This window comes from Arvicanthis niloticus, chromosome 16 (genome assembly GCF_011762505.2).
Source record: "Arvicanthis niloticus isolate mArvNil1 chromosome 16, mArvNil1.pat.X, whole genome shotgun sequence".
Lineage (NCBI taxonomy): Eukaryota > Metazoa > Chordata > Mammalia > Rodentia > Muridae > Arvicanthis > Arvicanthis niloticus.
Genome location: NC_047673.1, coordinates 5,954,581 through 5,977,514, shown reverse-complemented (window position 1 = coordinate 5,977,514; position 22,934 = coordinate 5,954,581). Strand labels below are relative to the sequence as shown.

At 46.8% G+C, this 22,934-nt stretch overlaps 1 long non-coding RNA gene across 1 annotated transcript; it reads left to right on the top strand.

Annotated features, from left to right (window-relative positions):
* Positions 1-12,601: 12,601 nt before the first annotated feature.
* Positions 12,602-15,776, top strand: LOC143434588 (uncharacterized). The gene is made up of 2 exons (XR_013104198.1): positions 12,602-13,829; positions 13,984-15,776. It is a non-coding gene; the product is annotated as an uncharacterized LOC143434588 (long non-coding RNA).
* Positions 15,777-22,934: the final 7,158 nt, after the last annotated feature.

Below are 22,934 nucleotides of genomic sequence, written 5' to 3'. Positions count from 1 at the left end.
GAATTCAGTTTCTAGAGCCAATGAAAGTGAGCTGGGAGTAGTGGTGTGTACTTATAATCCCAGCTCTGGGAGAGCTGTGCTGACCACTGGGCTTGCCAGCTCTTGGGGGAGCTGGGCCCTGGGCTTGCTGGCCAGCCATCCTACCAAACCAACTTGATGAGTTTCAGGCCAGTGAGAGATGCTGCTTCAAAGACAAAGTGGAACAGTGGTTTGCACATGCTTGTGTGTACACACATATATGCACTAGAACACACGTACACACACACACATGCATATGCACTGGAACACACACACACACACACACACACACACACACACACACACACACACACCCCAAAGCATCCTGAAGCTATGCCTTGGTTGATCTCTGGCCTTCACATGCACACACATATAAACCATACCCCAGAACTGATATGTCCCAGGTGGCTGAGGGGTCCTAAGGGTCAGGCATCTGGGGAGCATGACTAGGCACATGCTGGGCATGGCTGAAGCTTTCTAGGCAACTGTGGCTTGGGTGATATATTATGCAAACTTATCAATGACCAGTATCTTGGCTGGGTAGTTATAGTGAAGACTCAAGGGCCTCAGAAGAAATCACCCTTGCTTTGTGATGAGAAGCCTCCACCCTTGATTGATGGACCTTTGTTTATTTAGTCTTGTACTTTGAGATTTGAGCATGACCTCAGGCAATAACTTTACCATTGAGTTGAATCCCCAGTCACTTATTTTACTTTTATTCTGAGGTAGGGTCTCCCTAAGATATCTAGGTTGGCCTTAGATGCACTATGTAGTCCAAACTAGCCTTGAACTTGTGATCCTCCTGTTTCAGCCTCCTGAGTAGCTAGGCTTACAAGCCTGCACCACCAGGAATAGCTTGTATGAGCCTTTATATAGTTTTGCTTACATCTGCACAGAGTGGGTGATGGCTTCCCCTGAGTGTGACTTACAGTCGGTGTCCTTCAGAGCTCTCAGCTGATTCTTTGGCTTCTGAGAGCCAGACTTTCCGCATCTTGAGAGTAGCTTCCCCCACACAGGTCAGCTGCAGCTGCTGGGGAACATGGCTGGCAGATGTGTGGCTGTGAGACTGATTTTAGGGTTGAGGTCTGAGAGGAAAGGGAATGTGAACGTTTATATCTGGGGCTTTGAAGAGACAGACTTTTTTTCCTTTTAGATAAATACCTAGACACAGGGTGGTGGGGCCAAATACCAAGTGCTGTTTCACCTCTTGAGGAAGCACTGAACTGCTTACTGTTCAGGGATTGGCTATGCGTTTTGCTCACCCTACCTCCTGTGAATCTGAGGTCCCCTGCATCATGCCAGTGTGATACCGGCTGTGACCCAACTTTCTAATCTTAGGCATGCTGGTGGTGTGCAGTGAGGCCGTGTGCATGTTGTTAGACATGTCTTGATGACTAAAGGTATCAAACACATTTGCAGTTACTAACCATAAGATTTGGTGCCTTCTCATCCTGTGAAATGCAACTGTTTTCCTATTTTCAAAAAAATAGTTTCCCTCCTTCTCTCTTGTGAATCACAAAGGCTCTTCATATATTTCAGAAAAGGCCAGTGTCAAGGGGCTGAAGACTCAGCTCAGCAGGGAAAGTACTCATGTGCAAGCCTGAGAACCGGAGTTCCAAACCCAGAACCCATGTAAGAAGCTGGGCATGATGGCCTCCGTCTGTAATCCTAGCACTGGAAGCAGATAGGCTCATTTACAGGCCAGTCTAGCCAATGTGGTGAAAGGCAATGGCGCTGACCTCTGGCCTGCACGTTCACACACATGGGCATGTGCACCCTCACACACACACACAGAAATGTGTTGTATAAGATACATAATTTTACAGATGTTTTTCCCAGTCTGAGGTTGCCTTTTTATATGTTCATCATTTTGTCTATTATCTACCTACATCTAACTATTACATCTCCATTAATCCATTCCCTATCTTCTGTCTATCAATCTGCTGTCTGACAGTCATCTATGTATTTGTCATCTAGCTGGCTGTTTCTTGCCTATATATAATATACGTAATATCTATTCATCCATCTATTCATCTATTTCTCTGCCTATCTGTAATATGTCTAATCTCTATTCATCTGTCTACTCATCTACTCATCTATTTCTCTGTCTACCTACTTTTATCCATCTGTTAGCTAGAATGTATCACTCATCTATCAATGTGTCTATCAGCTACTTACCTATAATCTGTCAATCATCATCCATCCATCTATCCATCCATCCATCCATCCATCCATCCATCCATCCATCCATCCATCCACCTATCCATTTGCCCACCCACCCATCCAACCATCTTATAGAGTTGGATTTCATGACTGTGGAGACTGAGAGGCCCCGGATGTCCACATGTGTGAATGTAGACCCAGGAACATCTTTGGCACTGTGAAAGCCTGGGCCCCAGGAGAGCTGATTGTGTAGTTCAAGAACGATGGCAGGAAGGGGTGGGTGACTCAGCTGAAGGTAATCTGAATACTGTCAGAGGAATGCCAAGTCTGGTGTTGGTCCAGTCAAGTTGTCATTGAAGAGTAACACTGTATCCCCACTTTTACAAAGGAGGAATGAATACTCTGGGGATTTAGTGAGGTTCTTACATCACCCAGGAAGTCCACAGATCTGTTGCATAGCTGGTACCAGAACTCACGTTTTAGCTTGGCTCCCTGTTGTAAAGAAGTCTTAATCCTTGCAGCCAGGAGCCTAGCATGGCTGTCCTCTGAGAGGCTCCACCCAGCAGCTGACTCAGACAGATGTGGAGACCCACAGCCAAACAGTGGATGGAGCTTGGGGACTCTTATGGAAGAGTTGGGGTAAGGATTGCATGTCCCCAAAAGAATAGAAACTCTACAGAAAAACCAACAGAGTAAGCTAACCTGGACTCTTGGGGCTCTCAGAGTCTGAACCACCAACCAAAGAACATACACGGCTGAACCTGGGTACCTCATACATGTGTAGCAGATGTGCAGCTTGGTCTTCATGTGGGTCCTGAACAACTGGAGCGAGGGCTGTCCCTAAAGCTGTTGCCTGCCTGTGGAATCCGTTCCCTTAATTTAGCTGTTTTGTCTGGCCTGAGTGGGAGAAGAAGCACCTAACACTGGAGAGACTTGATGTGCCAGAGTGGGGAATAGGTGGAGGATTGCGGGGGGGGGGGGGGCCGGGGGTGGAGCTCCACTCTCTCAGAGGAGAAGGGGGAGGGGCTGTGGGGGGACTGGGAGAGCTGACAGTGATGGGGATGTAAGGTAAATAATAAAAAAGAGAAGTCTGCATCCATTTGTCTTCCATTCTAAGGCCCAGGGTGCTTTCCTGTGAGCATGGCCATGTTTGCATGCTCTGTGCCTCTTTGTGAATGGTAGGCCCAGCTTCTGATTCATCCTGCCAGCTCAGTTATTTCATCTCTGTTAAACACATACACTTTAAATATTTATTTATTTGGAGTGTGTGTGTGTGTGTGTGTGTGTGTTAAGGCCAGAGAACACACTGAAGGAGTTCGTTTTGAGAATTGATCTTAAGTTGTCAGTCTCAGAGACATGTGCTTACCTGCTAGCTCTATGCCCATTTGTGAATGTGTGTGTGTGTGTGTGTGTGTGTGTGTGTGTGTAAGAGGGGGCAGATAGACAGTGAGATGTGTATGTGTATACTTGTAGAGAGGCTAGGTCGGCTGTATTCTCTATCTTATTTTTTGTGCCTGGCTTTTTTTTAAAAACATGGGTTCTGAACCCAAGGCATCATGCTTGAGTGGCAGACACTTCAAAGATACCCACTTTTCTGCTGTTTCTACATCTGCTTTTTGAGTCTTCCTTTGGTGAAGTCCCATCATTATGCTACATGATCTGCTTGATACATTGTTACCAGATCTCCTCCTTAAATGGTTACTTCTTATCTCTCCTTAAATGGTTACTTCTTTCACTTCTTGTTGATCTTTGCCAGGTGTAATGGCTGTTCGGTATTGATGTAAATGTGGGGGTCTTTCTGCTTGTTACCATCTGCCTTCCCTTCTGGTAAGCAAGTTCTTTGTCTCAGGGCCCTGAAAACCAGTGTCACGGTGGTGTTCTCATTTGCATGTGAGCCATCTAGAATGGCTTCTCTAGATGCAATCTGTGGACATGTGCTGACTCTTGGACTGTTTGCTGTGTGTCTGTGGGAAACACCCAGAAAAAGGGCTGTCAGCACTCAGGGACGATTTCTGACATGGCCACAGCATCAGAACATAGACCCGTGGAATGGGATAGTCCAGCACCTGTGGAATGGGATAGTCCAGCACATGTTCTTTAGCAGCATCTGGAAAGTGAGGCAGGGTGTGTTGACTGTTGGGGTGTGTGGATAGAAATCCTCCTGGAGGCTTTTGTGGGGGAAGAGAACCCCAGTGCTCTTCGGCATGTTACAAGAGTCTTCCTTTTGACTTTGGTAGAACAGATTTTGGGGAAAGAGATCATGTGTTTTCCTCAGCACAAAACCATGTGCTGAGCCTCTCAAAGCTTTGACCCTCATCCCTGGCTGCAGGAAAAAGCAGGCTCTGGAGGGAGAGCTGTGAGGCACTGCATGCTGATTAACCAAGAGAGTCAGTCACACTTCCTTGCACTAGCTGAGAGAGCTCATGTGGTCTGTTCCTGACTACAGGCAGGTAGGTGTGGGCTTGCAGGCACCAGGGGGACTGCTGTCTCTGAGAGCACAATCGTGCCTTGTTCTGAGAGTTCCAGGCCCACATGGCGTCAGCTTTCAAAGGACTCTGACTAATACGTTCCTCTAGTGGTGGGAGACTCTGAGACTGAGACTGAGGAAAGTAAATGTCACTATTGTGTGGGACTGTGCTTAGTGTTTTGGTTCCTGCAGACCTAGCCCGACTTGGCTGGGGCTCAGCTGAATTGCTGTAAAGCTGGGAGCCAGTGGTGGGGACGCTGAGGGCTAAAAGCACCAGTTCTGTGAGAAAAAAAAAAAAACAAAAAAACAAAACAAAACAAAAAAACCTCTGGCTAACTAGGGGAACTGGTACTAGCAGCTTCAGGTCCTCTCTCAGCTGCCCCCTCCAAATGCCCACATCAGTTTCCTAGGGCATGTGGGCACAGCCACCCACACTGGGTGCTTGAGGGAAAGATGTCTTAAGCCCTCGAGCTGGAGATCCAAGGTCAACATGTTTTAGGGGTAGTTTTTCAGGAAGCTTCTCTTTGGCTGGCAGATGCCATCAGCTCTGTGTGTCTTCACATTCATCACTCTGTGTATGACGTTGTCCCATGTCTGTGTTTTATAAGGACATCAGTCATAGCTGGTCCCTCCAAAGGCCTTATTTTAACTTACTCAACTCTCCAGAGCCTCTGCTGTCAAATGCGGTTAACTTTCTGAGGTCCTGGGTTTGGAGAGACACAGTTCAACTGTGGGCTTGTCTCCATCCCTGACGTTCAGCTAACACAAGCTGAGTGGGCATCCATCGATTTTGGTGGTCTCATCCTAGAGTCATGTGGTTAAGGCACAACATGGAAGCAGGGTCCCAAGATGACATCATTGAAATCTCTCAGAGATGCTTTGTTCCAACCCACCCTGCTGTGTGGGCAAGGACCATGGTGCTGTACTTCAGCTGGTGCCTTGGTGTGAAGATATGCCTAACGTGGACTGGTTTGAATAGGTTTGGTCCCCATAGACTCATGTGTTTGACTGCTTGGCCCATGAAGAGTGGAGCTATTAGGAGGTGTGGCCTTGTTGGAGGAAGTGTGTCACTGTAGGGGCAGGCTTTGAGGTCCCCTTCTATGCTCAGGCTCTGCCCAGTGCAGATGACAGTTTCCTTCTGGCTGCCTTTGGATCAAGATGTAGAACATTCAGCTCCTTCTCCAGCGCCATGTCTGCTTGCACATTGCCATGCTTCTCACCATGATGACAACGGACTGAACCTCTGAAACTGTAAGCCAGCCCTAATGAAATGTTTGCCTATAAGAAGAGTTGCTTTGGTCATAGTGTCTCTTCACAGCAATAGAACCCTGACTAAGACGTGGACAGTCAGGGAATGGTCAGCCAGGAGCCTATTCCAGCGGCTGTAACAGGCAGGGTAGATTATAGAACACTGCCCAGAAGACTCCTCAATTGTTCTGGGAGTTGAACTCAGGTCCTCTAGAGGAGCAGTAAACACTCTTGACCCCTAAGCCATCAGACCAGCCTGCTCCCCCCCCACCCCCGCTTCCATCTTGATATCACTGATGCCCGTCTTCTGAACTCCCAGGGCTTGAGAAGTGTTCATAGAAAATGCCAATTTAAGGCTTTATCTTGGTGCTTTACCTTTTGTCATTTCCCGGCTGAAGGGTGTCCCTAGGTACACACACACATGGAAAATAGAAGGGCATGCATAGGGCCCTCCCCAGACCCTTGATGTTCCGGTCAGGAGTGTCGTCCTGTACATGTGTGCCACTGTTTCTGGGAAGGAGTTCTTATGTTTCTATATATCTGGACCACACCAGAGCCTTTTCCTCTTCATGGAGGATGGATGGTCCAGCCTTCTCTCATTGGGTAGTATGATCACCTTGCATCTCCGTCAGTCTCCAAAGTTTATAAACAGATTGACACGCGTGTGTGTCTTTGGTCCTTACCTCACCACAACTTAGGTTTGGGGTTGTCTAGTATTCTTTGTTTTCCAATAAAAACAGCTGGCTCTGTCCTGAAAGAGAACACCTGGACTTCAGTGTCCTCGTGGTATCATATGCCCTGGTCTTAGGTTTCAACAGAGCCAGTTAGTGCTTCTCAAAACTACAATCTGCCGGGATAGAGCTCGATGCCCTTAGGACAGTCCATACTCCTCATCACGGAAGTAAACAGCTGTCTATCCTCCCTCCTCGTCCTGGGGTGTTTCCATCGGAGACACTTATACCAGGAAATTTATGTGAAGCTTGACATTTCCTTACAACGATCTATCTTATACCACAATACAAAATAGAACCTAGGGTATCCCTAGATATATTTGAGTGAAAAACCAGATTCCCTCATAAAGCTCTTCATGTGACAGCATCCCAACTCCACTGTTATCAACTGACACAGCTTGAGGGATGTGAAGTCTGAAGTTACTGTGAGACAGTGTTCTTCTGCCCCCTTTCTTTGGAGAGACCCAACGGGTAAACTTCAGAGCTGGCCACATGTACAAACGTATTATTTTAAATAATCAGTCAGCAGCTGAAACCATCGGAAAGCTTTGTGTGTATTTGCCAATGAGTTTATTTGCAAGGAGACTGTGGGGGACACACATAAGGACAGGATGGCCAAGGGATTATAAATTTCCGCATTGCCAATAGCCTTGGGAAACATGAAGTGGGCTTGTGTTTGGTTTTGGTGACTTCAGAAGTGGTAACTACTTGTGCCACACAGACCTCTGAGGCTTTTTGACTTGGGCCAGAGACCAGGATTCCCTGAATTTCCTATTTGGTCATAAGCCAGACCCTTTGTCTCCTGCCTGTCAACCTGTGCAATGATTGTATTGTTTCTCTTCCTGGCCAGAAGACCCAAGGCCACAGCTGCCAGCAGGAGGCTCTTTGGAAAGTGGCCAAGCTGTGCATACCACAGATGACACAGGGGGCCTAATCTCTCTGTCACAAGCCACCCAGGAAAGAGGAGGACACTGTTTTCCCACCAAGCACACCGCTGGCGAAGTCCATTAGTGCAGCCTGATAAAAAGCTCCTTTCTTTTGTTTACCTTCTTAAAAAGCCAATTAAGTGTTCTAGTCATCAGAGATTTAAATTAAGCCCCAGGAACAAAGAGCAAGACTAAATTGATAAAAAGCTGCACTTGAGCTGTGTGGTGTCAAGAGGAGAGGAGAGCACAGAGAAGCAGACAGGCCAGAGAACACTCTAGCCTTGAGGTGAAACAGGACTAGTGTCCACTGGGGCATTGGTAGGAGAGTAACAAGCCTTCCTTCCACTGCTATCAACATCTACTGCTACATAGGCACCCCGTGGTTTGGAAGGTATAAACTTCCTGTTGCATCCTCAGGGTTTTAGGAAAGGAAGTAGCAAAAATGTCACATGACCAGGAGCTGGGACACACTGAAACGCCTGGTAGAGTGCAAATGAGTCAGAAGCTATTTTATAGGCGAACATCAGGCACAGAACCAAGGAATCAAGAGGAGCCCCCCCCCCCCCGCCCTCCCCCCCCCCAGGGGATGTTTAGGGGAAACAAAGTTTCAATGTTGCCTTCTATTTTGCTGCATTTTTTTCAAGCCTCACTCTCCCTGCAGGTCCAAATGCTGTCTGGGTGTTAGCTGTGGGGGCGCCTAGTCCCTCAGGGGACCTTGGGCTCAGCTGTCTTGCAGGAGAGTTGCTGATCCTCAGGGCTGCAGGGTTTTGTACCCCCATCTTTCTGCTCTGTTTCTGAGTTCAGGCTGCATCTGGGGCTGATGTTAAGTGCATTTTGTGTGATATCTTTAGAATCTGTCTCTTCAAGGCTTGCACTCTGTCTTCTTCCTTCCTTCTGACAACCACCTTGCCTGTGCAGCCATTTGTATCTCTGTAGGTCACCCCCTGCCCCCAAGAATCACCCTCAACCCTGCGCAGGTGCTCTGACCTTTAGGCCATGACATTCACCAGTCCAGAGAGCTTCTGATCCTAAGGGCTTGCTTTGGAGCCTGAGAGACTTGGTCTTGCCTTGTAGTCTGACATGCACTAGTTGACGTGGCCTTGAGTTTGTGTAGGCTTAGATTATTTTTCAAAACTTACTTTATTTAGGGTTCTTTAATGCTTCAAGCTCCCTTCTAGCCCACTGACCAGAGGTAGGGGAGAAAAAAGGTTGATAGGAAAAGGGGGTTGTTGACCTCTTTAGAGGTAGTTCCTTGGGACGATTTCACTCTTCATTGTCAGGATACCAGCAGTCCAGTTCGTTAGCAAATACCAAGCATGAATCAGTAGTGGCAGCTCAATCCAACAGAAACAGCAAGACTCTGTCCAATATGCATGAGTCAACAGATGCAGCCAGAATCAGCTGGAACACCATGAGAAGTTCTTTGGTACATTTCTTTCTACTAAGTGAAGACCAATGAAAGCCAGTAAAGACCAGCGAAGCATTGTCTGGTATAGCAATGCAAGAGTACCCTCTCACTGTTTGTGGGGTTCTATTTATATTCTTTTTAAACATCACGAGCCCTCTCACGTGTCTGTTTTCAGTGAATCACATGGCCTCTCACAAGACAGCTTCCAGAAAAATATCACGTGACACAACTGAGTTGTTAAGAAACAACCTGTCTTAACCAGGTTGTTAAGAAACCAGAGATTTCCAATTCAGGCTTGCCTCCTGGCTCTGACATGGGCTAGCTGAGAGATCTCGGCTGATGATGCCCAATTACTGCTTTTTCACTTTAGACACAGGGGATACCTCTTCCCTCACATAGGAGATGACACTAAACACTCTAGCGTGTGTAACAAGCTCAGTTCAGTGGCTGGCCTGGGACTATGGCCTTGTTAGGCTACGGTATAGTTACTTATAATTGTCAACTTGACACAACCTGGAATCACCTAGGAAGAGAGTCTGCATGAGAGATGGTTTAGATCATGGTGACAAGGGGGATTGTCCCCATGATGTTAATTGATTCGAGAGGACCCAGCCTGACACTCGTGGCACCATTCTTGGGGTGTGTTCTCGGGACTGTAAAAAGGTGATGGTGCTAGGCACAAGCAAGCAGGGCTGTGAACAATGTGTGCACTGGTCCATTCTCCCTCCTCTGTGTCTGTGATGTGACCGACTCCCTGTAGTGATGGACGGAAAACTGGAACATAACTAACATAAGCCCTTCCTCCACACAGTTGCCTTTTGTCGGGGTGTGCCTAGTCTGTGGCCTGGGGTGCCCACACCCAGCACACTGAGTGAGGAAGGGAAGATAAAGAAATTTAAGTGATATCATTGACCTTACCTGACCTGACACTCCAGGAAGACTGTAGCCTGCCTAAGAATCTGGAAGCTTTACAGATTTAAATAGTAATTGTATCATGAAATTCTTATAAGCTTCCAGAGCAAAACAAGATTTATTATTATTATTATTAATTTTTACAGTTTGGAACCTTGTTCATGTTGGGAAGGAGCTTCAGCACTGGTATTTATACTTGTCATCATTTCCTTGTTATTTTGAGACAGGGTCTCACTAAATTGCCCAGGCTGACCTTGAACTCATTCTGTAGGACAGACTGGCATTGAACTTGTGGTCCTCTTGTTCTAGCCTCTGAAGCAGCAAGGTCTACAGGCCTCTCTCACTAGGCTAGGATAGTATTATACTCCTAGACACATACTTCAAATCTCTATATCTGTCTGTCTGTCTGTCTGTCTGTCTGTCTTTCAGTCAGTCTGTTTTTGCTTATGTGGGTCTCTTTGAATCCTCTTTTTTTTTTTTCCCCAGTTTTTAATCTCCACACCAGACACCCATGTTTCCGGGGGAAGATGAAGGTAGCTACCACAGGCTATTTTCTGTGTGCAAAACTTGAGAAGTTCACTTTGTGTTATTCTCGTGCATTTCGTTGTACACAAAGGATCCCATGTCCTTCCCAATCTTGCTTAGGTGTGCAGGGCTTCTTCTTGGACCAAATATATTGGGATTGTTTCTCCTCTGCTTGGAGGATGGTGGTATGCTTGGGATTTCTGCACCCTTTCTCTTTCTGACACTTCATGGGCTGATTTGACACTTGGAGCTGAGCAGCTAAGGGGGAGGCAGAGGCAGGTGCCACCATTGTTGGTATGGATGGTCAGAGGTGAGTTGCTGGCCCTGGAGGGCACCACTCCTCCCCTGGCTTCTTTTTCATCTCTGCACAAGGATCCTGCTGCATTTCTGCCCACACAAACCCCGTGGGGTTTTGAGACAATGCTCTCGCTAGGGCTTCTTAATGCTTCTGGAACTCTGTCCTTCTGTTTAAATGGTCGCCAGAGCTTTATATGCCAAGTAAGGAGAAGCTCCACTTTCACAATTAAAACATCACAAACGGATTTTTATTTGTTTATTGGATTTCTGAAAATAAAGCAGATAAACTGTTATGGTCAGCGAAACCACTGTTTTATTTCAATATATGAAAGAGGCTTTCTCTTCATGTTAAATGGCAATTCCTCAGCTGCCTTCCCCTTGAATAGCCAGTTTTATAAATGGCGAGTGTTACTACCTTTGGAAGGAAGGAAGGAAGGAAGGAAGGAAGGAAGGAAGGAAGGAAGGAAGAAGGAAGGAAGGAAGGAAGGTCAGACTGAGGAAAATGACCTGGTTTCCTGGGCTAAAACAGACTCTGGAAGTTTTACTGGTTTTCTGAGAGGAGAGTGAGTTTCTGTCAGTGTCTCCTGTCTGATGTGAGGATAAAGGAAGTCACAGGCTTGAACAAGAACACTGTACCTCAGTCTCAAGCGTGAGCATCTATGTGGTCCTGCTATCCTGCAGGAATAGCCGGCCTGGGCTTTCCGGAAGGTCCTAGGGTTGCAAGTGACAGCTGAACTGGGAGACAGAGCAGGGACTTTTAAATCGTGTTCTAAAGGACAATGCTTTACTTCACAACCACGTATTTGAACTATAGGACCCATGAATGGGCTGAAGTGCACAGGAGAGTGCTTGCTGCCTTTCTCTAGGAACTGGAGTTGGTGAGTGGTGATGCGGTGGGCAGGGAAAGGCTCAATGAGGTAAAGGAGGAGTGAGTCCTCCAGTGTCAGAGGCATGCTCAGGCGTCAAAACCACGGGATATAAAGTGTGGGGGAGATGCAAATAAGGGTTCCCTGTTTTTAAGGTAGCTGATGTACATTTGTTATGGTTTGTATATGCTTGGCCCAGGGAGTGGCACTATTAGAAGGTGTGGCCTTATTAAAGTAGGTGTGTCACTGTGGGTGTGGACCCTCATCCTAGCTGCCTGGAAGTCAATGTTCTCCTGGAAGCCTTCTGATGAAGATGTAAAACTCTGAGCTCCTCCTGCATCATACATGCCTGCCTGGACGCTGCCATGTTCCTGCCTTGATGATAATGGACTGAACCTCTGGACCTGTAAGCCAGCCCCAATTAAATGTTGTCCTTATGAGAGTTGCCTTGGTCATGGTGTCTGTTCACAGCAGTAAAACCCTAAGGCAATATTGTTTTGGGGTTTATGGAGTTTTGTTATTATCATTCTGTACTTTTACTAGAAACTCACTGATCAAGGCAGGTTGACCAGTTGTCTCTTAGATTCCGTGATGTTCCTCCCCGTGGACAGATGTGTAGCAGGAGCCCAGCTGAGTCACAGAAGTTTCTATTTCAGGTTCTTGGGAAGCTGTGGTCCCACTGCTGGTATGGGGAGCTCTGGGTTCCTTCTCTTATGAGGACAGGGCTTGGCTTGTGGTAACAAGCAGTAAGGCCCTCTCCATGTGGGCTGGTGTATGGACATCGATGCTGGCAGAACGCTGGAAGTGTGTTTGTGCCTCTTCCTGCTCATATCCCCTCTTGGTTCCTATAGTTTACTCTTAGGCAATGGTATTTGCAAATAACCTTTCAACCTCCTCCTCCTCCTCCTCCTCCTCCTCTTCCTCCTCCTCCTCCTCCTCCTCCTCCTCCTCCTCCTCCTCCTCCTCTTCCTCTTCTTCTTCTTCTTCTTCTTCTTCCTCTTCTTCTGAACAAAAACTACAAAGTGTTCTCTGAGAAGTCATGTGTTGTTATTAATTTTCATTGTGTGGCCAGAGTGACTCATCACAGTGAATCATCAGGCAGGAGCACCTGCGACCAATGTGTGGGGAGGACCAGGGTTTAGAGTCTGAGATCCCACATGGGTCTGTGCTCTGAAAGACACGGTATAGATGGAAATATGGTTTTGAGAGTCAAGGGTAATAATGATGTTTGGAGCCTCATTCCTGAGTTCTTATTAGTGGACTGTGGAGGCCACTCCTTTGCTTTTCTGGCTGGTCTGTTCTGCTGGCAGAGCTTAGTGGTGGGAGACGCTGGGTACGCCCGCCACTTCCGACTGACTTGGCTTAAAGAGACTCCTGGTAAGGAACAACACCCTAACAGGGATGTAGAAAGCTAGGCTGAGAGCTTGAGGAGGGAAAGGTGTGAGGAATCCTTGCCAGAGAGAAAGCACTTGGGATCGAAGGAGGGTAAGAAATAGCATTCCAAGCCGGCAAGGAGTGGCAATGTTTTTCCTGAGTGCTTCAGGGACATTTCCACTTGTGAATGAAGTAGGCAGATGGTAGGAGTAACAAGAATAACATACTGTAGCTGGTGAGATGGTGTGGTAGGTAGAGGTGACTGCTGCCAAGCCTGAGGACCCGATCTCAATGACATAGAAAGACAGGTCACCACAGTACCTTCTCTTCTCATATCCTTTAGGGAAAGCTGGGAGCTCTCGCTAAAGAAACTGTGCCTAGAAATAGACACGGGCGGGCAAGGCAGCCATCTAGTGCATACCCTGGAGGTAAGAGCCTCTGTTCTTCAGATGGCTGTTGTAGAATCCTCTGTGTTTGGTGTAGCTCCTACAGACATCATCCACGCTGCCGGGTCTGCAGGGAGGACAAAGTCCCCTCACCAGTCACCTCTACCTACAGCTCTCATGCTAACGGGAAAGATAAACCCATCAGCTAGAGGGGAGTATGTGTCTGCCTTGCATATGAGATGATACAATCCTCCAAGCAGAATTCAGAGCAGGCTAGGACCCCAGGACAACTGAAAAGAGCTAAGAGCACCAGAAAAATCGGCCATGACCATATGGTAGAGCAGCTGCCCTTTGTGGGGAGAGTAAACACTCCAGAACAAAACAAAATTGAATTTTCAAATTCAAGGATGCCCAAACTTCTGCTTCTTTGGACCCCACCAGACAAAGAGTTGTCATAGGCCACAAATCAAAACCAGGATGGTCAACCATTCACCCACGAGTTGCTAAGGTAGGCATATTTTTATTTGGTGCAACTTTGTGACTTGATATTGACATTCAGAAAGTTCAAGCCTGAGACTGGCAGTCAAGTTACAAAAATAAAATAAAATGAATGCTAGATATTTTATGTTCGTTTATGGCTCTGTTTTTGGTCTCATTCACAGCTCTCCTCGGCCACATGTGACCACGTGTTGGAAGCGCTTTCTTGTGTTTTGCATTGAATGAGGAGAGGAGTGTCGGTTGTCGAGACAGCTCAGGAGGTGTAGTAGGTACCTGCTGCTGAGGCTGATTAACCCAAGTACCATCTTTGGGACCCACTGGGTAGAATGAGAAAACCAACTCCTGCAAGTTGTCCTCGGACTTCCTCATGCACACAGTGTCCACACACACACACACACACACACACACACACACACACAAATAAAATAAAATAAATAGATAAATCCAGTTCTTTAAAAGGAGAAGATACCTTCACCCTAAAATGTGAGTGAGTTTCTTTGAGGAAGAAGCTTTCTCTCTCTCTCTCTCTCTCTCTCTCTCTCTCTCTCTCTGTCTCTCTCTCTCTCTCTGTGTGTGTGTAGATGGGGAAATGTTTTTAAAATTAAATATGCTGAAATGTAAGATGACTGGACAGGAGCTATCCAGATGGCTTAGCTGGTAAAGGGCCTTGTCGTCAAGCCTGACCACCTGAGCTGTAAAAGTGGGAGGGGGAGCAGACTCTGCCCAGTTGTCTTCTGGCCCCAGCAACTCTACCTGCCCCATTAATAAATAGTAAATAATGATAAATAATAAATAAAATGTCTGGACGAGCTACCCAACGGAATGGTTCAGTTGACATAACAAATATCAAAACCTGGGGAAACAATGTTAAAATCCCAGCTCAGGAAGTAGGGGATAGGGAAGGAACCAGCAAAGACAAGGAGAAACATGAGTGCACCCCAGGTGTGCACCCCAGAAGACGGGAACCAGACGGGAGAAACGATAGTTTAGAAATGCCTTAGGCTGAAAATTGTTTACCTTTTCAGACTGAGAAAGAAAACCCTTCGACACAGAGCTGTGCTTGGGAAGGTCTCAAGTCATAAGCTCAGAGATGAAGACAAAGTCTGGGGCACTCCTAATCCAAGGAGCTTCAGTGTGGGCCCCACTACAGAGGGAAGAGCAGCCAGGCTTCCTTCTTCACAAGGCTGCTGTGACACAGCCCACCGCAGCCATCACACCTTCCCCCCAGTTTTCTGTGTGCCAAGCACTGTTCTTTGGAGAGCATGTCTGCATGACCTTGTTAGGTCCCCGCAGGAGTCGACCAAGCAGCGGCAAGATGGGTGAGCAAAGATCACTGAGGGTGGATGGCCTGGACACTTCAGCGAGAGTGTTTGTAGCACATGCAGGCACTGGCAGACAGTGGTCAGGAGGAAGCAAGAGGGGTGGGGCAGAGGTTTCCCCTCATCAGTGACCCAGGAGGAAGACAGAAACAAGAGCCTGAAGAAAGACATCACACCACAGCAAGCACGTGCACACCCCAGCATAATAAGCTGCTTATGCAGGTTCTGGGAGAATGAATTTTAACCTGGCTAAGGTCTGAATAGTGTGTCTTTCTGAAACTCACATGCCAAGATCACAATCCCCAAGTTGACAGTAACAGGAGGTGGGTCCTTTCAAAGGTGATGAGGTCATGTAAGGTGTGGGGTAAAAGGTTCTCAGAGAACGCCCTTCTCTTTCTTCTCTGTGAGGATGTAATGAGAGCATTTGATCTCAGAACCAGGAGGCAGAGTCTCTTGATCCCTTTCTGAAGTACCGGGATCTACTTCCAGCTTTAAGAAAGGTGAAAAGTAGCCCTTTGAGTTGCCCGACTGGGATAGTTTGTTAAAGGAACTGGAACAGACAAAACCCAGGAATTCTAACAATGTAAATATCTAACAATGTGTTTGCCTGATATTAAACATGTTCGCATTCATCCCAACTCTGTGTCCATCTATAAGTGCAATATGGAAGAACTTACAAGCAGTTACTCTCACTGATGAGAAATGGCATTCTAAGCTAAAAAAAACTCGACCTAGAACTTAAGAGAGAGATGGCTGGGGTGGGGTTAGAGAGGAGGCGGGGCTAGCGCGAGATGGGGGTGGGGCTAAAGAGAGTTCAGCAGAAGACTGCCTAGTGGGTAGCAAGGGCAGGGCCCTGGACTCAATCCAAAGTGCCAGGGAAAGAAAAAGAAAAAAGGAAGGAAGGAAGGAAGGAAGGAAGGAAGGAAGGAAGGAAGGAAGGAAGAAAGGAAGGAAGGAAGGAGAGAGGAAGGGTTGGAGAGGAAGGAGGGAGGGAAAGAGCTAAAAAAAAAAAAAAAAGAAACACTTAAAGCACTAGAGTAGGAATCCAAGAATGATCCAGAAAAATTAAAAATAAGCAGAAATTCACTATGCAGTCAAAGTCATAAACCAAGTATCACTATATTGACGAACGAAACCAGAAGTTTCTCAGATCATTCAACACAGAGAACTACATGTAATAGCTAGAATGCATTGAAAGAACAGCAGTGGAGTTTTGTTAAGAAATTCACAGAAAAAGTCATGTTTTGGAAGAAGGGTTTGAGACAAGGTCTCACTACGTATCCCTGGCTGTCCTGGAAATCGATTACATTGTGAGTAGACCAGGCTGACCTTGAACTCATAGAGATCCACCTGCCTCTGTCTCCTGCATGCTGGGGTTACAGGAGTGTACCACCACACCCGGCTGAAGTCTCCGTTGTTGTTAGTTTAAACGTACATACAAAGTTTTCTGGTTTTATGAAAATACAGTGATAGAAGCACTAATGTTTTCAATCATTATTTCTCATATAAATATCAAATTAATGTCTTTGGAAATTAGAATGTTAAAATTAGAATGTTGTCCTTTGTTATTTATTTATTTTTCTTTTTGCATTACTAGGCACTAAACACAGGGTCTCAGACATGCTAGGCAAGCATTCTGCCCCTAAGCTATGTCCCTAGCAGGAAGCATCGCCTATTAGTTGGCTGCTTCTTTCTCTGCTGTGACAAATGACAAGAGCAAGCTCAGGGAGGAAGGGCTTATTTTGGCTCACCCTGGGCGGAAACAGCTCACCCCAGAGGAGACACGCTAGGAAGAGTGTGAGGCGTCTTCTGATCGAGGTCACAGTGAGGAAGCCCAGATTCCCTTTTTTCTCAGCCTAAGCACCAGACATGGTTACGTTTCTAAGTTAACCATGCTCACAACTGCTTCCCAGTGACCCAGATCTGGTTGGGTGGCACTCAAGGTGAGCCATTGCAGTGACTATCTTAATGAAACAGGTGTGGCCAGCTCCCTTCAGGTTGCAAAACCTTGTTTTGTAGCAAATTCAAGCAGAGGTCAAAACAATGGCTTGCCAGCCAAAGCACTACCCTTTTTTAAAAAGTTTTTTTAAAATATTAATTTGAATATAATGACATCATTTCCCCTCCTTCCCTTTAACTCCACCTACATACACTCCCCACAGTGTCCACTCAAATTCCTGGCTTCTGTCTTTGATTACTATTGTTTTACACACACACACACACACACACACACACACACACACACATTTACTGTTTCATATATATATATATATATATATATATATATATATATATGTATGTATATATGCACACACCATCATATATAATCATATAGAACCATATATGTATATATATATATGTGTATATGTGTTTGTATATATATGATTTCAGGCTGACCATTTGGTATTGGATAGCCATTGGGGGATCATCCCTGGAAAAGACTAATCTTGATGGGACACTCTCATAGTTGAAGGAAGCAGTAGGTACACTGTCTCTTACAGAAATGATCAGAAATGGAAAATGGTTTATACATCATATTTCATGCCATGTTGGGCGGATATGGAAAAACAAGGTTTACATTTCAGAGATCTCCGTGGCAGAGGGATGCTTGACCATACAATCCAGGGGTTGGTATGGTGACCACAAAGGTCACATGGCACCACTGTTTGTAGCACCCCATGTTTCTAGAGCCCCTGCAATTGATGACCCCTAAGTCTCCACTATAGTTGTCCTGTGCTGCACCAATGGCTTGTCAGCATAAAACACTGCAGCCATACAAATACCCTTCAGATGGCAGGACCCCACCCATATAATTGGGAAGGTCCCATGCCCAGGCATGGCTGGAAGCTGCTTTGCCCAGCACAAAGGTCCACTCTCTGTCCTTGAGCTCTTGGGGGGGTGTCTGATCTTTTGACACTGAGGCATCATGGGATTGCCATTTAAAAATGTGTTGGGATGCATTTGCAGCTATTCTGGTCTGTATGTTGCCCATGAGCTGGTTAGGCATGCCGACATTGTCTGGAAAGCAATGGGGCTTGGCTTTTTCTTTCTTTCCTTCTTTCTTTCCTTTCTTTCCTCTTTCTTTCTTTCTTTCTTTCTTTCTTTCTTTCTTTCTTTCTTTCTTTCTTTTTTAGGTTTTTTGAGACAGGGTTTCTCTGTGTAGCCCTGGCTATCCTGCAACTCACTCTGTAGACCAGGCTGGCCTCAAACTCAGAAATCCGCCTGCCTCTGCCTCCCAAGTGCTGGGATTAAAGGTGTGCAACACCACTGCCCAGCTTTCTTTCTTCCTTTCTTTCTTTCTTTCTTTCTTTCTTTCTTTCTTTCTTTCTTTCTTTCTGTTTTAAATTTTTATTTATTTTTATTTATTAATCATTTTATTTGTTTATTTTTCAAATGTTATCCCCTTTCCCAGTCTCCCCTCCATGAACCCCTCTACCCAATCTCCCTCCCCTTTGCCTCTAAGAGAGTGCTTCCCCACCCACCCACTCCCATTTCACCCTCTAGCATTCCCCTTCTCTGGTGCATCAAGCCTCCACAGGACCAAGAGCCTCCCCTCCCACTGATGCCATGAGGCAGTCCTCTGTTACATACATAGCAGGAGCCATGGACCAGCCCATGTATTCTTTTTGGTTGGTGGTTTATTTCCAGGGAGCTCGGAAGCGTCCAGCTAATTGATAGAGTTGTTCTTCCCATGGGGTTGTTTTACTATTTGTCTTTATGACACCAGATCTTTTAGAAAAGACAGAGGTTGGGCTTAGAAGGCATTTCCAAGACAGAATGGAAGGATTCAGGCACCTTAATCCCAGGGTTTATTTTAGGAGAGAGAAGAGTATGTGGTGTCATCACAAGCCAAGACTGGGGATGCAAACAGCAGAGATGCCTTGTGGTGGGGAAGTCCACGGAGGATATGTTTAGTCAGGATGGAGGCCTTTAGGATTTAGAAAGAAACAACAGACCAGGACATGAGCATATGCTCTATGGCAGGAGCTAGTCAGGAAGAATATTGAACCACTGGTGTTAGCCTCTCTATTAGGCTCCGCCCAACAGTTACCTAGCAACAGCCAAGGATGATGCTGGCTTGCTATAAAAGGACTGTTTGCTCTCCCCTCTCCCCTCTCCCCTCTCCCCTCTCCCCTCTCCCCTCTCCCCTCTCCCCTCTCCCCTCTCCCCTCTCCCCTCTCCCCTCTCCCCTCTCCCCTCTCCCCTCTCCCCTCTCCCCTCTCCCCTCTCCCCTCTCCCCTCTCCCCTCTTCTCTCTCCCTTGTCTCTCTCCCTCCCCTCCTCTCTCCTCTCTGGCCTCTCTCCCTCCCTCTCTAGCCTCTTCCCCCGCGCCCCCTGTCTCTCCCTGTCTCTCCGCGTGTTCCCAGCCCTGCATCTTCCCTTCTTTCTCTCTCTGTCCTTTTCTGACCCCTTTCTTTCTCTGCCCACACTCCCTCCTCACCCCCATTCTCATGCCCCACATAAACATCATTTCATACTAGACCCGTCGTATAGCTGATACCTGGGGGTGGGGTGGGAATACCTCAGCATGGGCCCCGCTCCCACCACAACATGCTGCCTCATTATAAAACATATTGATGATAACAGGGCAAGTCATGGAGATGGTAGAGTGTGGTGGAGTCAGCCCCAGGCTGGGCAGGACCCTGTTGTTTCTCGAAAGCTGCTCGTTGGGCATCAGAAAAAAGAAGGAAAGGCATCTTGTGTACAAGAGCCAAGTGGGTCAGTAGAATGCCTGGGTAGCAGAGTAACCACAGACAGACAGTGCATGTGCACATGTGTGCCTGTGTGCATACATGACAGGCTTTGGATTCTGACACAGGGCACCCTAGTTTTACTGACTCCGAGAGTCTCTGAATAAAATGCTTCTAACCCTCTCTGTGACAAATATGGCAATAGTGGAATTAGATGTCTGCTTTTTCTCCCACAGTACAAAAACTTGTAGAGACTGTGTCCTTTTTCTTAAAACTCAAAACACATGTGGACTTGAGATTGGGGAGCGGGGAAGAACTCTTGTAGTTGTCTCAACCTCCAAGATGTCCGTTCTGTAATCACTGGATTCCCTCTGGTGTGGCAGAGGCTCCACAAACGTGAAGAAGAACACCCTGAACAATTCAGGTGGTCCAACGCTGTCCCATGACTCCCTAAGGCTGGAGACTCTTTCCCACCTGCCAAGCACAGCTTCACACTGGGAAAACATGACAAGTAAGGATGGAAGAAAGAACCGGGAACCAGAGGAGCTGCAGCCTCCAGGAACTGGGAGCGTGTGGGTTCCATAGGGACCCCACTCTGATGATTTTTTTGGCTTTAGTCAGACCCCATATGAGCTTCCATTTTCCAGAACTTTAAATGCTTTAAATGGCTGACCAAGCAGGGGAAGGAGGTGTAGAAAACACAGAACAAGCCCGTTTATATTGTTGCAAACCCAGGGCTGTATACTCTGTAGTCAAGCACCTTACAGCGAGCCAAATTCCCAGGTTTGCATGTTACACGTCAGTCACAAACATGCACGTGGAGGACTTAATCATCTGCTTAACCTTAGAAAGGCCTTTCAACCCACACCTCCCTGCATAGATTCAATAAAAAAAATCACACCCCGGAGTCAGAAAAAAGAGAAGTGTTGCTGGATAGGTGGCGTTCTTATTTTTCTCCAACAAACCCAGCACTTTGCACCCCAGGAGAGGAAAACAAAACCTGTCCTAATTTCTGGCCACCTGTGTCACACCGGGTCATGTGATATCGAGAGCATTCCGGTTCCTGAGCTAAAAATACGCTGATGACACTGTGTCCTATTAATGAGAACACCGTCTTATTGGAGCATTGGGCTTTGATCCATGGTGCAGGGCTTAAACCCTCCATGCTTTATTTTCCTGGAGAGCTCTGTCTGTCTCTTATCCCCTTCTCCAGCTGCATGGTTACTAAACATCACTCACTAGTGTACATATGGATGCTGTCTCCCAAAAGAACTACCACCACTACCATCTTAAATGTACACGTTCTATGCCTGCCTTCTTTACCACAGCGGCAAGCTCCCATCACTGCTGGCAAGGGTGGCAGATTGTTTTCCTCAGGATCAGGAGGGTGCTCTCCCTCAGTCCATCCCAACATACAAACGACTGTTTTTCCTGGTTCAAGGTTAAATCTGCTGTTCGGAATCTGGCACAGATATTTTGTAGGTAAACAAGGTCATAAGGTCATAAAGGATGATTTAGGCCCTGGACTGAGTCGTAAGATGGAGCTGAACAAGCCATATGCAAGTGCAAGACCCAGGCCAATAGATGAGGGGGTGGGTGTCCACAGGTAGAGATGTTTTTTGGTCTCTTGGTGCCCAGCTGACTGGGACACATGCCTGAAGATGGAATGCCACCTTTCTCCCTGTCTTCCAGCATCTCATCCACACTGCCAGAAACCTTCAGAAGAACCAGGTTCTGGCTTACAGCAGCCCTCTATTGAGACAGGCAGTGGACTATCCATGTGGGAACACAAACCATTGTCTTCCAAACTCCTGAAGCAGCCTCTGCAGACTGACCCATCTTGGTCGCTTTTCCAAATCCCAAACAGTCTGATGGGGGCACGCTGTGTGGCAACTGCAAAGTCAACACTACCCAGCTGGGCACATTCTTGCAATATTATTTCAGGCCCAAGAGTAGGTTGACATTTAGGCAACGCAGAAGATGGCCCCTTCTTGAGTTTGGGGCATCAGGAAGGCTTCAGAGAAGGAGGCATCTGTACTGGGCTTAGACTAGGTTTCAGGAGACCAAGTCAGGCACACTGGGTTGAGGGAGTAGCGGCCAGAGTGAGCATGTTTGATGAAAGAACAGTGGATATCGAGCTCTCCTGTTGTGAGATTCCCCCTGAGAAATAATAAAGGTAAGTCCCCAGCGTCAGCATTTGGGAACTGAGAAATCCTCAGTCCCATAAGTCAGGAACCTTACAGTGAGCCAGGACCCTGTCAGTGAGGCTCTGGGTGACTGTCCCAGTTGTGAGATCCCTGCTAGGACCCTCAAAGCTAAAGCCATTTCCTTTGGAGTCTTGAGGTTGCTTGGGGATCTTTAGAGCAGACTTACTGCATGAAGCACTCTGGTAGGCAGCTCCTAGCTTTCCTGAATATGATGATCTTGGAGCTTGCCATGAATGACATGCCTGGCTTTGGATTTAGAGACCTCGACTTCTTTGTTGAGGCAGCTTCAGCTGGAGAGGGTGGTGCCGTGAGAACCTTCACATGCTCATATCTTTGACAGAAAGGACAAGGACGAGAGAGAAACAAGGCTGGCTCTCTTTGATCCAAAGAACTATGTTGTCTCAAGTACTGACTTCCTGACACTTGCCTACAATCGGCCCATGTTCTCCACAGTCTCAGTGGTTGGGAACGGAGGTACAGTCACTCGATAAACACTGGGAATTGGATGGATGGAGGGGATCCATTGATTAGGCCCCTGAGGATTCACATTTCTCTTTGGATCTGCCTTCCCATATACCTCACTAAAAGAAACATCAAAAATGATTTAAAGGGCAAGCAAATGAGAAAACTGTAGCAGAGATTTGTGAAGTGTAAATCTTTTGATTTACTTTAGAGGTTAGTAAAAAGAGAAAGGAGATAAACAAAAAGAAAAACAGTAAGTTATCATTCATTTCTCCACCCCAAGAAGTTAGAAAATGTCAGCTAAAACCAGTCTGGGGAATACTGAATGGAGTGCTGGCACTGGCTTGTTCTTCTGCTGTAATGGGCTGCAACTGAGCAGGTGGTATACACTTAAAGTTCCAGCACCTGGCAGGGGAGGCAGGAGGATCAGGATAAGG